Source organism: Rhipicephalus microplus, unplaced genomic scaffold (genome assembly GCF_043290135.1).
Source record: "Rhipicephalus microplus isolate Deutch F79 unplaced genomic scaffold, USDA_Rmic scaffold_145, whole genome shotgun sequence".
NCBI lineage: Eukaryota > Metazoa > Arthropoda > Arachnida > Ixodida > Ixodidae > Rhipicephalus > Rhipicephalus microplus.
In genome coordinates, this window is record NW_027464716.1 from 18301 (window position 1) to 31661 (window position 13361).

Below are 13361 nucleotides of genomic sequence, written 5' to 3' on the forward strand. Positions count from 1 at the left end.
ATGCGAAGCATTTCTTAGCGAACTTCAGCGACTTTGAGCGCATCTATCTATCTGTCTGTCTATCTAGCCGCTTACGTTTGGATGTTCTCGTGGTCACGCCCTTAACTTGGCGTGAACCAAATTTAGCATAGGAGGGTAAGATGGTTTGTCAAATATGACGCACTGGTCAAGACAAAAATTATGTCACAATCCCGTCACGTACATCGTCAAACACTTCCCGCCAGACAGCGGCACATACCCGCCCACAGGTGATGTGCCACAGGTGATTGACACTCGGTATCTACCCAGCAACGACGAGAACACACATGGGCAATTTTAACGCGTGAGCGTTAAGCAATACCCGACATCGGTAGCGTTGACCCAACGAAGGCATAGAATAAATGTCAGTGTTAAGAAAATCCTGAAATAGGCAACGTTGGCCACCCGATGAGATAAATAATAAATTTCAGGGTACCAGCAGGAATTGAACCCAAGCATTCTGAGTGGCAGTCAAGCATTCTACCACAGAGCTACGTCAGGTCTTCAAACCATTTTTTAAATAGATGCTAATCTTTGTGAAACGTCAATAGTGGTTGCAGTGCTGCCTACCCAATTTTATAAACAGTACATATGTACTCCTTTCATACAGCCATCACGTTGGGTTAACGTCAATTGTGGTGAGGTGCCATGCTCTGAAATTGATTTATGTAGCACTGCCAAGGGCCATCATCTTCGCGAGCATCAGCTGTTCATATCAGCTTCTGGTGTTGCTAAAACACATTTGCAGCTGACATCGTTGTGCAAGTGGAAAACTGGTTATATAAACACCTGCAACCCTTCCACACATATGTTCTCTTCCACATATGTCTTTGTGGGCAACATTTGTACATATATTACGCGTCATTTCATGACGTGTCACTCGATAAAAAAATGCAACACGGTCACCTTCCCTCCGCGTGCTTCGCATGAAGTTGATTCCCAGGTACGTGGGATCTGCCGAATTTTTTTTATCAAATGAGTTCGTTGCTAGTGATCAATTCTACACGACACTTTCGACATCATCTGGAGCCCTTCTAAAATATTCCGGGTGTGGCGCATATCATCATCATCATCATCATCATCATCATCATCATCAGCCTGTTTACGTCCACTGCAGGACAAAGGCCTCTCCCATGTTCCGCCAGTTAACCCGGTCCTGTGCTTGCTGTTGCCAATTGATACCCGCAAACTTCTTAATCTCATCTGCCCACCTAACCTTCTGTCTCCCCCTACCCCGCTTCCCTTCTCTGGGAATCCAGTTGGTGACCCTTAATGACCAGTGGTTATCATGTCTACGTGCTACATGCCCGGCCCATGTCCATTTCCTCTTCTTTATTGTAGCTATGATATCCTTAACTACCGTTTGTCCCCTAATCCACTCTGCTCTCTTCTTGTCTCTTAAGGTTACACCTACCATTTTTCTTTCCATTGCTCGCTGCGTCGTCCTCAATTTAAGTTGAACCCTCTTTGTGAGTCTCCAGGTTTCTGCTCCGTAGCTAAGTACTGGCAAGATACGGCTGTTATATACCTTCCTCTTGAGGGACAGTGGCAATCTACTTGTCATAATTTGAGAGTGCCTGCCGAATGTGCTCCACCCCATTCTTATTCTTCTAGTTACTTCAATCTCGTGGTTAGGCTCTGCGGTTATTACCTGCCCTAAGTAGACATAGTCTTTTACAACTTCAAGTGCACTATTACCTATCGCAAAGCGCTGCTCCTTTCCGAGGTTGTTGTACATTACTTTCGTTTTCTGCAGATTAATTTTAAGACCCACCTTTCTGCTCTCCTTGTCTAACTCCGTAATTATGAGTTGCAATTCGTCCCCTGAGTTACTCAGCAATGCAATGTCATCGGCGAAGCGCAGGTTACTGAGGTACTCTCCATTAACTCTTATCCCTAACTGTTCCCATTCTAGGCTTCTTAAAACGTCCTGTAAGCACGCAGTGAATTGCATTGGGGAGATTGTGTCCCCCTGCCTTACACCCTTCTTTATTGGTATTCTGTTGCTTTCTTTATGAAGCACTATGGTAGCAGTTGATCCCCTGTAGATTTCTTCCAGAATGTTTATATATATTTCATCTACGCCCTGATTCCGCAGTGTCTGCATGACGGCTGATATTTCTACTGAATCAAGCGCCTTCTCGTAATCTATGAAGGCTATGTATAGAGGGGTGTTATACTCTGAGCATCTCTCTATTACCTGATTGATAGTATGAATGTGGTCAATTGTTGAGTAGCCTGTTCTAAATCCTCCTTGTTCCTTTGGTTGATTGAATTCTAATGTTTTCTTTACTCTGCTAGCAATTACCTTTGTAAATAGCTTGTATACTACAGAGAGCAAGCTGATCGGCCTGTAATTCTTCAAGTCCTTGTCATCTCCTTTCTTATGTATTAAGATGATGTTAGCGTTCTTCCAAGACTCTGGTACTTTTCCCGTCAGGAGACACCTCGTAAATAGAGTGGCTAGTTTTTCTAACACAATCTGTCCTCCATCTTTCAGCAGATCTGATGTTACCCGATCCTCACCAGCAGCTTTGCCTCTGTGCATGCTCTCCAAAGCTTTTCTGACTTCTTCTATCATTACCGGTGGGGTGTCGTCTGGGTTACTGCTAGTTCTTATAGTATTAAGGTCGTCGTTGTCTCGGCTACTGTACAGATCTCTGTAAAACTCCTCGGCTATTTTAACTATCCTATCCATATTGGTAGTTCTTTTGCCTTCTTTGTCCCTTAGTGCATACATCCGCCTTTTGCCTATCCCAAGTTTCCTCTTCACAGCTTTGACGCTTCCTCCGTTTTTCAGAGCGTGCTCAATTCTCTCCATGTTATACCTTCTTACATCGCATACTTTACGTCTATTAATCAACTTCGAAAGCTCTGCCAGTTCTATTTTGTCTGTTGTACTTGACACTTTCATGATTTGACGCTTCTTAATTAGGTTCTTCGTTTCCTGGGAAAGCTTGCCGGTGTCCTGTCTAGCTACCCTGCCTCCAACTTCCACTGCACACTCCGTGATGATACTCGTCAGATTATCATTCATTGTATCTACGTTAAGGTTGGTTTCCTCGCTAAGAGCAGAGTACCTGTTCTGCAGTGACACTCTGAATTCCTGTACTTTCCCTCTCAGTGCTAGCTCACTGATTGGCTTCTTGCGTATCAGTTTCTGTCGTTCCTTCTTCAAGTCTAGGCGGATTCGAGCCCGTACCATTCTATGGTCACTGCATCTTACCTTGCCAACCACTTCCACATCCTGCACGACTCCTGGGTGTGCAGTCATTATAAAGTCTATTTCGTTCTTATTTACACCACTAGGGCTCCTCCATGTCCACTTGCGGTTTTCTCGTTTTCGGTAGAAGGTATTCAAAATGCGCAGATTATTGCGTTCTGCGAATTCTACTAGTAGCTCTCCTCTGGCGTTTATAGTGCTGATGCCATAATCTCCTACTGCCTGGTCTCCAGCCTGCTTCTTCCCTACCTTTGCATTAAAGTCGCCCATTACTATAGTATACTGTGTTTTCACCTTACTCATTGCCGATTCCACGTCTTCATAGAAGCTTTCAACTGAAGCGTCATCATGGCTGGATGTAGGCGCGTAAGCCTGTACTACCTTCATTTTGTATCTTTTATTCAGTTTAATTACAATGCCTACCACCCTTTCATTAATGCTATAGTAATCCTCTATGTTGCCAGCTATGTATCTGTGAATTAGGAACCCTACTCCCAGTTCTCTTCTGTCTGCCAAGCCCCGATAGCAAATGACGTGCCCATTCTGTAGCACAGTATAGGCCTCATCTGTCCTCCTAACCTCACTCAGCCCTATTATATCCCATTTAATGCCTTCTAGCTCCTCGAATAATACAGCTAGACTTCCCTCACTAGATAACGTTCTAACGTTAAACGTTGCTAAGTTCAAGTTCCAATCGTGGCCTGTCCGTATCCAGAGATTCCTAGCACCCTCTGCTGCTTTGCAGATCTGACCACCGCCGTGGTCAGTTGCTCCGCAGCTGGTGGGGACTGGTGGCGCATATTGTGACGTACATTTACCAGCATTTCTCGTTTAGTATAGACCAGTGATGTTGATAATACTAATAATTTGGACATTCTCAAACATTGATGTTCCACTGTGAGGTAAATTTTTTGCCTTTAGTATGCATTTAACGTGCACTCACATCGCGCAGTCCCCGGGCCTCTAAAATTTCGCCTCCACCAAAATGCGACCGCCATGGCCGGGCTCAAACCCGCAACTTTTGGGTCAGCAGCCGAGCACTGTAACCAGTGATTCACCGTGGCGGACCATTTTCTTTAGTCTTTATTCAAGAATTGCCCCGCATTGCCCATGGGCGTTACATGAGGGGGGTTTACAACAGAGTTACAAATAGGTCTTCATTCGCACAACATACAGTATGCTCAGCAAGCTTGTTCCATTCGGCTACACACTTCGGAAGAAAAGAATTCGCATTCGCGGAAGTCCTGGGCCAGTATTCACGAATTTTGTGTTTGTGATCATTACGCATAGAAACATAATGAGGTGTAATTAAATAACTATTCTTGTTTATGCTTACCTTGTTGTTATGTAATTGAAAAAAACTGTTTTAGCATTAACTTCTGTCGTCGCGAATGCAACAATTCGCAATTGAATTCTTGCTTCATCATTGCGACACTGTCCGTTCTACGGTACCTGCCCAGGACGTACCTGACTGCTCCGTTTTGAATACATTCTATCTGAGAAGTGAGACTGGCTTCCGATGGATCCCACAGTTTGCAGGCGTACTCTACTATTGATCTTACACATGTAGTGAACGCATTCCGTTTTAATTCAAGTTCGCGACATCTCAGGTTTCGTTGAACACAGTTCAGCGCCCGTCCAGCCTTACCTACTGTCTCACTGATGTGCGCATTCCATGAAATATCAGCAGAAAACACGACGCCTAGGTACTTGGAGACGTTACTGTGGTAAGGAACGCCTTATTTATACAATATTTATTTATCAATGTTTTTTTTTTATTTTTAGTAAAACTCATAGGGTTGCACTTTTTCTCGTTTAAGCACTTGTTCCACTGTTTACATATGTTCTGTTCAAGTCTCTCTGTAACGCTGTCACATCTTCATCGCAAGATATACTTCAGTACACCACACAGTCATCTGCGAACAGTCGCAAGAAGGACATAATACCCAAATTTATAACATTTATGCATATAAAAAATAATATAGGTCCCAATACAGAGCCATGTGGGACTCAGGAGGTGACACTTACATAACTCGATATTTTGCCATGAACAACGGCACACTGGCTGCGCTCCAATAAGAAATTTTCCATCCATTTGATGACATCTTTATGTATACCTATTTGCCGTAGTTGTAAATAAGAAGTGAATGCGTAACCGTGTCGAAAGCTTTTCAAAGTTTTAAAAACTAACAATCTATCTAACAAGCATCCATTTCACTTACTTAATTGTGATATAATTCTACAAATTCTGTAGTGCAGGACAAGCCCATGTGGAAACCGTGCTGTTCTTTAATTACGATATTGTTCTCCGTGAGGTGACTCATGATAGCGGAATAAATTATAAGTTCCATTAATTTGCATACAATACATGTCAGAGAGACGGGCCTATAATACTGGACACCGTGCGCTCAGATTTGGGTGCGCGTTAAAAAACCCCAGGTGGTCTGAATTTCCGGAGCCCTCCACTACGGTGTCTCTCATAATCATATCGTGGTTTTAGAACGTTAAACCCCACAAAAACAACAAAAACAATTCTGGACATCTTTTCTCGAACCCCCTTTATGAATCGGCACAACGTGTGCTAAAATGGCGCTACAAACTTTGCCCCGGCTTTCTCTCCCCCCTTCTCGGTGTAGGAAAGCCCGGTGATGTAGGAAAGTGGCAGGGCTCATTTACCATCGCCACAACACCCTTGCGACACCGTCAACCTCCTCCTTTATCAACCTCTGTTTCGCGGCGGTGCTTTGCGTGTCGCATGGTTGACATCACACCACTACCCAGTTTTCTCATATTTTGAAACCATTTCTCATGTGCTGCATGTGCTTTGCGGAATCCGCCAGCGACACGGTCCTCAGTCCAGCGAACCATCTATCGGCACGCCGCAAACGAGAACATAATCGGTCCCTCCCGTCAAGCGCTCGCTTCGCGTCGTTCACTCACCTAAAATATTCTACTATTCTTGCACGGTGGTTTCGTCCGATTGCTCCAACAACTTTTAAATGCGAAGCATTTCTTAGCGAACTTCGGGGACTTTGAGCGTATCTATCTATCTATCTATCTATCTATCTATCTATCTATCTATCTATCTATCTATCTATCTATCTATCTATCTATCTATCTATCTATCTATCTATCTATCTATCTATCTATCCGCGTACGACATTTAGCTCTCCTGGCCGTTTCGATAATGGTATCGTTACCAAACTTGGTATGGCATAACATGACTGTACGAAGAACATATTTGACTAGTCATAACATGAAAATCATGACATGTATGCCATGAATGTCATGATTTACATTTTTCATGATCCTGCAGCTCTTGCGGTGGTTTTGTGCACACGGCATGTTGCGAAATTGGTATGGTATGGCATGATTGCATGGTGAACACAAGCGACAGACCCTAACATCAAAATCATAACATGCGTGTCATGTAACAGCATGACTACATGCCACGCTGATGCACTCGCGACCGTTTCGCTAGCTTCACATATGCCAAATTTGGTTTTACGTGACGCCAATAGATGACGAAAGTATGTGACTGGTGCACACATGATAATCATGAGATGCGTGTCATGTGAGAACATGGCTACATGCCACAGTCAAGGTGCCAATACATTTTGACGTGACACAGTGCGCGTGCTCGCCGGCGTTCATTTCGTCGCGTCACTCCAGTGTTGCCACACCACGCGCCGGTCCTGCCATGTACTCGCAGGCGCGTGCCGCGCTGCGTTGCTTTGACGCATGCGCGTTTCAGCACGTTCGGCGTCCCTCCGTCACGAAAAAGAGGGAGAGGCAGTGTTATCTGGGTAACCGTCACCCCCGGAAAATCTTTTCAGGCCTGCGCCCAGCAATTTGACGTCATTTCCGGCCGGCCGACTCTCGGGGAAGCCGCAGCGGCTGCGAGCGCAGCGCGGGCGGCGGTGGTGACGGTTCGGCGGCGTGGTGTTGACGGTGTTTCACGTTTGTTGCTTTCCGTTGTTGTTTTGCGGCAATTTCGTTTCCGTGCGTGATGCTGGAGTGATGCGACAATGCCGAATAAGTGTTGTGTACCCGGATGCACCGGCAACTACAAAACAGGAAAGAAGATACAAGTGTTTTCCTTCCCTAAAGACGCCGACGCTCTCAAACAATGGCTACGCGCCATTCCTAGGAAGGACTTCGTGCCGACTTCGTGCACTAAGGTAAGAATTTGAGATGCTCCTGTTCTTAGCTTGTCGTTGCTTGTTCGGGTAGAAATCACCTATGATGGGAAATACTTGAGCGTGTGGCCGCCGGGCCTCGCGAAGCGCTGACGCCAGCAGCGTTCGCAGCAAGGATGGTCAGCTGCGCTTTGTTCACTAACAGTGCCGTGGTGTCGTCCATTCTTGCAAGCTCTCGGTGGAAGCGCTTCGTGGAGTGCGGTGACATCACGCTCCCGTGTTTCCTTTCATGTTGCTTGTACCGCTTAGCGCAGCGCTTTTATTTAGATGCTTGCGAAACGTAGGTAGACTTTGTTTTAGCTACACGGACTGTAAACGCGGTCATGCAAACGGGAGCGCATTTTTTTCTTTTGAGAAGTGGCGTCTCAGACGTTCTTGAAACGTTTTTGCAGGTGTGCGCGAATCATTTCGACGCTTCATGCATTGAGAAGACGACATCGTAGACGGATCCAAGGACAGGGAGAGTTATTGAAGTTGCACTCCCAGTACCACGGTTGCGTCCTGGATCTGTCCCAACGGTATTTTCCGGCTGTCCGTCCTACCTATCAGTACGAGACCAGAGCACGAGAGAAACCCCTGACGCCAAGATGAGCCGACAAGAAGCCTCCCAACTCGCCCGTGCTGTAGAAAAGTCGCTGGCGTCATATGAAGCGGAGCAAAAACGAGACCGGTTTTCGTCCCTCGAAGAACTAAGGGCTCGCCTGCAAGGGGTGTCAGTGTCTCCAAAGTGGACTGTGATTCATAAAGAAGAGTGCTCCATGTTTTTGAACATTATCGACTATCGTGAACCTTGTTTGAATGCGTCATTGACCGTGTTTGCAAACCTTGAAGTCTTTGCCTGCTATCAAGGTTCACCAATCAAGAACCTTGGTAGCGCTGTTGTACCAGACTCAGTTCAAAAAGTAAGTTCCTTGTTGGAAATTTTGAACAACCTGTCGATGCTGTCTGAGGAGCGCTGCACTTATTGCCACCTGGCTCAAGCAATACATTCCCTTGTTTGAGCCTTGTTTCCAGTTTTGTATCTCTTTACAAGTTGTTAGCTTTTAAGGTGCTGTACTTTTTTCTTTTTTTTTAACTCGAACTGCCTCGGTGCCCACTGTAGCAGTTGTACAGTCCGTTTTGGTACCTAAGCTGTGTACACTTTCCTTGTGCACTCTGTGTACAGACATGTTGTGCACTGTGATTTGTTTTTTTCTTAGATTTTTGTTTGATTTTTTCCCTAGGACATGCACCTACCTGTGGCAGTACAATTACTTTTCTTTCTGTCATTTATCATGCTGTGGACCACAATTTAGTCACCAGTGTTCTTTTGTATTGTATTTTTTGGCAAGTGTTTGAACCTGATACCTTGTGTTGCTACTGCTACTATGATAAACGAATGGTATGTTTTCCTCTAACCTACAATTTAAATGAAAGTGTGCTTTTTCTGTTCCAAAGCTCGGGGATGTTTTTGCTGTTACAATCTGTTTTGTTTTCTGAGTTTTATGTGGCAAGATATTGTGTTTTGTACTTTTGGCATATTTTCAGCATTAAGGGCAACATCTTGTGTTGCCTGTCGTCTGCCTGGACCGAGAACAATGTGCACTGTGATATTTGTACAGACGGCGTCTGGCTGTGATAAATAAATACGCATTATTCCATTCACGATATTCATTATTTCTTGATACCTTGATAAGTTCCCCCGCAACGGTGGCTCAGTGGCTAAGGCGTAGCGCTGCTGAGCACTAGGGCGCAGTTTCGATACCCGGCTGCGGCGGCCGCATTTCTGATGGAGGCGAAAAGCAAAAACGCCCGTGTGTACGAGATTTCGGCACACAATAAAGATTCCCAGGTAGTAAAACTTGATCCTGAGCTCTCCCCTACGGCGCGCTTCATCGCCTGCATTGCGTCGGCGCGTTAAACCATACAATCAATGGATACCTTGATAAATCGTGCGGACATGGTGTCAAGGAACCTCGCCCGAGTCGGTAGGCGTGAAGGGCGCTCGCGGCTGGCGCAGCCACCCAGCGAAGGGCGGCCGGCCGGCCGGCGCGATGTGACGTCGTCGACGTCACGTCACGTGACGCGCAGGCCTGAAAAGCTTCCGGGGGTGACGGGGTAACTCATCGGCATGAAATGCAGCATGTCCCAGTTCATGCCGGTTGCTGTCGGGCCGCGCCGACAAATGCTGGTCGCGCCTGGCGTCGGACTATATATCTCGCGTTTCACTAACGTAGCGTTGCTGTGCCCAGTGTGCGCGCGCCTCAACACTACATTGGAGTATTCACCTTTTCATAAACGCCTCCCTGGGCGCCGCCATAGCCCTCCTTTGGCTGTGCAAATTAGCGCGTCCCCTCGAAAATGCACTGACAACGCTGCGCCCTTAGCCTTTGTACTCCCGCGCACAGCCCATCATGGCGGTGTTTTTTTTTTTCCTTCCTGTGAAAAGGTGTATAATGAGCCCTTCATGATACACTTGCGGTCGTTTTGCTAGCTCCACATATACCAAATTCGGTGTTACGTGACGTCAATGGATAACGAGCTATATGACTGGTGCAAACATGATAATCCTGACACGCGTGTCGTGTAAGAACATGACAACATACCACGCTCATAGCATGCTCGCGGCCATTTTGCTAGCTCCACATATTCCAAATTTGGTATCACGTGACGTGAACAACACATCCAAACATAACATTCATGACACGAAAGTCATGTATGGCATCCTTTACCTCCACCTTGTAACATTGTGCTGATTTTAAAGTGACATATCAACATTTCTCATTCGTGCTTCGCATATCATCGATTCCCACTGTGTGTTGGATCTGCCAATTTTTTGATACCGGACACGCTGAGTTCCACCTGCGTAATAGCTGCACATTGCTAGCAGCTGTCGTTATAGTGCCGGGCTTCGCTAGAAGAAATACTGAATGGAAGAAGTCATTTAGATACGTTGCCTTTGCTTCGTCATCCGTGACAACTTGGTTATTTCAAACGATTTCTGAAATGTCCAGCTCACTTGATCTGCACCCCTTTAAATACTTTTAAAAAAAGCTTAAGATTCGTTTTCAACCTTTTATTTAGTCTCTTGAAGTAATTTCCTTTTGAAGTAATTTTCTTTTGTGAGCTTGTAATCAAGCAATATTTGTGGCAATCTCTCATAATGAGCCTTGCTCTTCTTTTTCTTACACTGTGCAAAAATTCGTTTCTGTTTTGTTTAATTCGAATAATGGATGACGTAACCCAAAGATTTCTACGTTTTCTTTTATTGTTTTGAAGAATCTACGTTTGGTATATGTTCATTCACAAGCTCACCCTATTTCACTTTAAACGTATTCCACAGTTCATGAATGTTACAATCGTCCGCCAAGCGTTAAAAAGTTGGCAGGTATTGAAGCAGTTTTTGGTTAATGCCTTCATAATTCCCTTTATTATAAAAAAGTATCTTTCTGTTCTCACAAGAACTGAATTGATGAATTTTAGTTGGGCGGTCGCAACAGTAGTGGTATGGTTCGTATCCCGGCTGCGGCGGCTGCATTTCCGATGGAGGCGGAAATGTTGTAGGCCCGTGTGCTCAGATTTGGGTGCACGTTAAAGAACCCCAGGTGGTCTAAATTTCCGTAGCCCTCCACTACGGCGTCTTTCATAATCATGTTGTGGTTTTGGGACGTTAAACCCCACATATCAATCAATCAGTAGCGGTATGGTCGCTAATTCCTGGCACGACTGCTATCGAGCTTACTACATTAGGTGAGCTTGAAAACAACAAATCTAGGACATTACCTCCACGTGTTGGTTTTGTTACGTATTGTACAACACCATATGTGTCTACCACGTTTTTTCGTTTCAGAATTCGCAGCACACCAAGCAACAAAGTTACAATATTCCTCCTGCCAACACAAGTCCGGCAGATTAAAATCACCACCGAACAATATCACTTCACTAGACACTTCTGAGATAATCTCAGGCAAGGCACAAACTGCACTCGGATCAGAGTTCGGCGCATGGTAAACCGAGCCAACAATCAAACTAGAGTTGTTAGGCAACACAATTTTACACCAGACTGTTTAAATAGCTTCGTGGTAGATATCTGGAGCTCTATATTGCAGTGTCGTATGAACAAACAGAAAAGCGCCCCCTCCGAGGCTCGGCCAATTTTTCCGATAAACCACGTAATCTTGTGGAAACACTTCGCTATCTCCGGCAGTTGGTTTGAGCCGAAATTCAGTGCCCATTACAATATCTGCTTCCACTGATTCCATCAATCCAGCAAGCTGGTCTACTTTATTTGTTACACTTCTGCAATTAAATAATAAGACAACAATGTCTTTGTGTTTTTGAGCTTTACTTGTATTTATTGGTCATGTTTTTGAAAACGGGACAAACTTCTCCTTTTCTCTATCCCAATGAAATGCTCTACCATTCACGATGAGCTTATCAAAACTCAGTTTAACCTTATTTTTTGTCGGCTTTCTTAAGTTAAGCGTATTGCCATTGCTTTGTTCTGATAGCACGCATTTCAGGTGAGTAATCTTCATCGATACCGTACGCGGTCTCTTTAAGTTTCCTGGTGTTTGACAGAAATAATTGTTTTTCCTTAAAAAATGAAAGACTTACAATAATTGGCCGTCTTGCTTTGCTGTCATAACATGTGTTTAGCCTCATCATTTTCACTGGTATAGCGCACCACAACAAGGACACACACAAAGGAGAGATGCACACACACACAGCGCCCGTGACAGAACCACACGTGAAATTATTGAAGCTCTTGAAATAGACAAAATGAAAGAAATATGTGTGAGTGTGGCTTCCATGGCATTATCATCTAAAGAAAATAAGTATCTAGAATCTTCACTTTGACGGGCTAGTGCAGATTGTCGCTATCGGTGATGACACGTGCATGGGCTGTGCTGTAATCTTGACGTGACATTATCCAGGTTTTATCGGTCTACTGTTGTATAAACAGCGTGTGTGATCGCAAATAAAACATTAGTTGCAAGTTAGCGCTGTGTGTGTGTGCATCTCTCCTTTGTGTGTGTCCTTGTCGTGGTGCGCTATACCAGTGAAAATGATGGATCTCAACCAACTAGCCCGGCAACGTGCCTTAGCAAAGTGTGTTCAGAAAAAGTGTGTAACGATTGCGAGTACTTCGTACTGAACTATGGGAGAGCAGTCAGCCGTCCTGATTGGTTGCGGACCCACGCTATGTGCTCTTTCAACAGATTTAAGCTTAACGGCCAGATAAAAGTTACAAATATCATTAATGAACTGCTCCGATTTGTCCCCCGGTTTAAACTAATCATTATCCTCGACACCGTAGAATACAATGTTTCTTCTATGGCTTTGATTTTCTAAATCCACAACCTTCAGTTCTAATGTCTTTACTTTATCGAAGAGAGATTTAATTCCATCGGCTTCTCCTGAGACGAATTTATTAACATCTTGCAATTGTCGTTGAGTGTCATTTAAGTGTTTGTTCATTTCTGTCATTAAAGTTTCATGTTTTGTACGTCTTGCATCGATGGAGTCTAGTTTACTCAAAAAGGCAGTTTGGCCATCCTGGGTGTTTTTCAGCAAGTTATCTGTGTCACAATGGTCAGGATTTAGCTCAACGTTGCCTAATATCAACAACAACAACACAAGATACAGCATTCTGCTTAAGAAAAAAGAACAACTTTTCCCACCTCTCCCATAGACCCACTTGTAAAAAGGAAACGTCACACTTGCCAGAGTGCATGGAGCCAGCACATCTTGTAGAAATTTACGAGCCGTAACTGGACAGTTTCGACTAACCTGCCCAAGCAGCAAAAGCGTGAGTCGACTGTCGGCGAAGGTGCCGGCTCGAAATCCCACGGTGGCAAAGTTCTGCTCGCTTAAGTAGCCTTCTTGGTCGTCACGTGGCTCCCTGCCAGCAAAGCGTGGTGGTACAATGCTTACGGTGT

The 13361-nt window shown here is 44.8% G+C and overlaps 1 protein-coding gene across 1 annotated transcript in view; it reads left to right on the top strand.

Annotated features, from left to right (window-relative positions):
• LOC142791139 (gonadotropin-releasing hormone receptor-like) overlaps nucleotides 1–13361 on the top strand; it is a 62945-nt gene that overhangs the window by 779 nt on the left and 48805 nt on the right. The window lies entirely within an intron of this gene.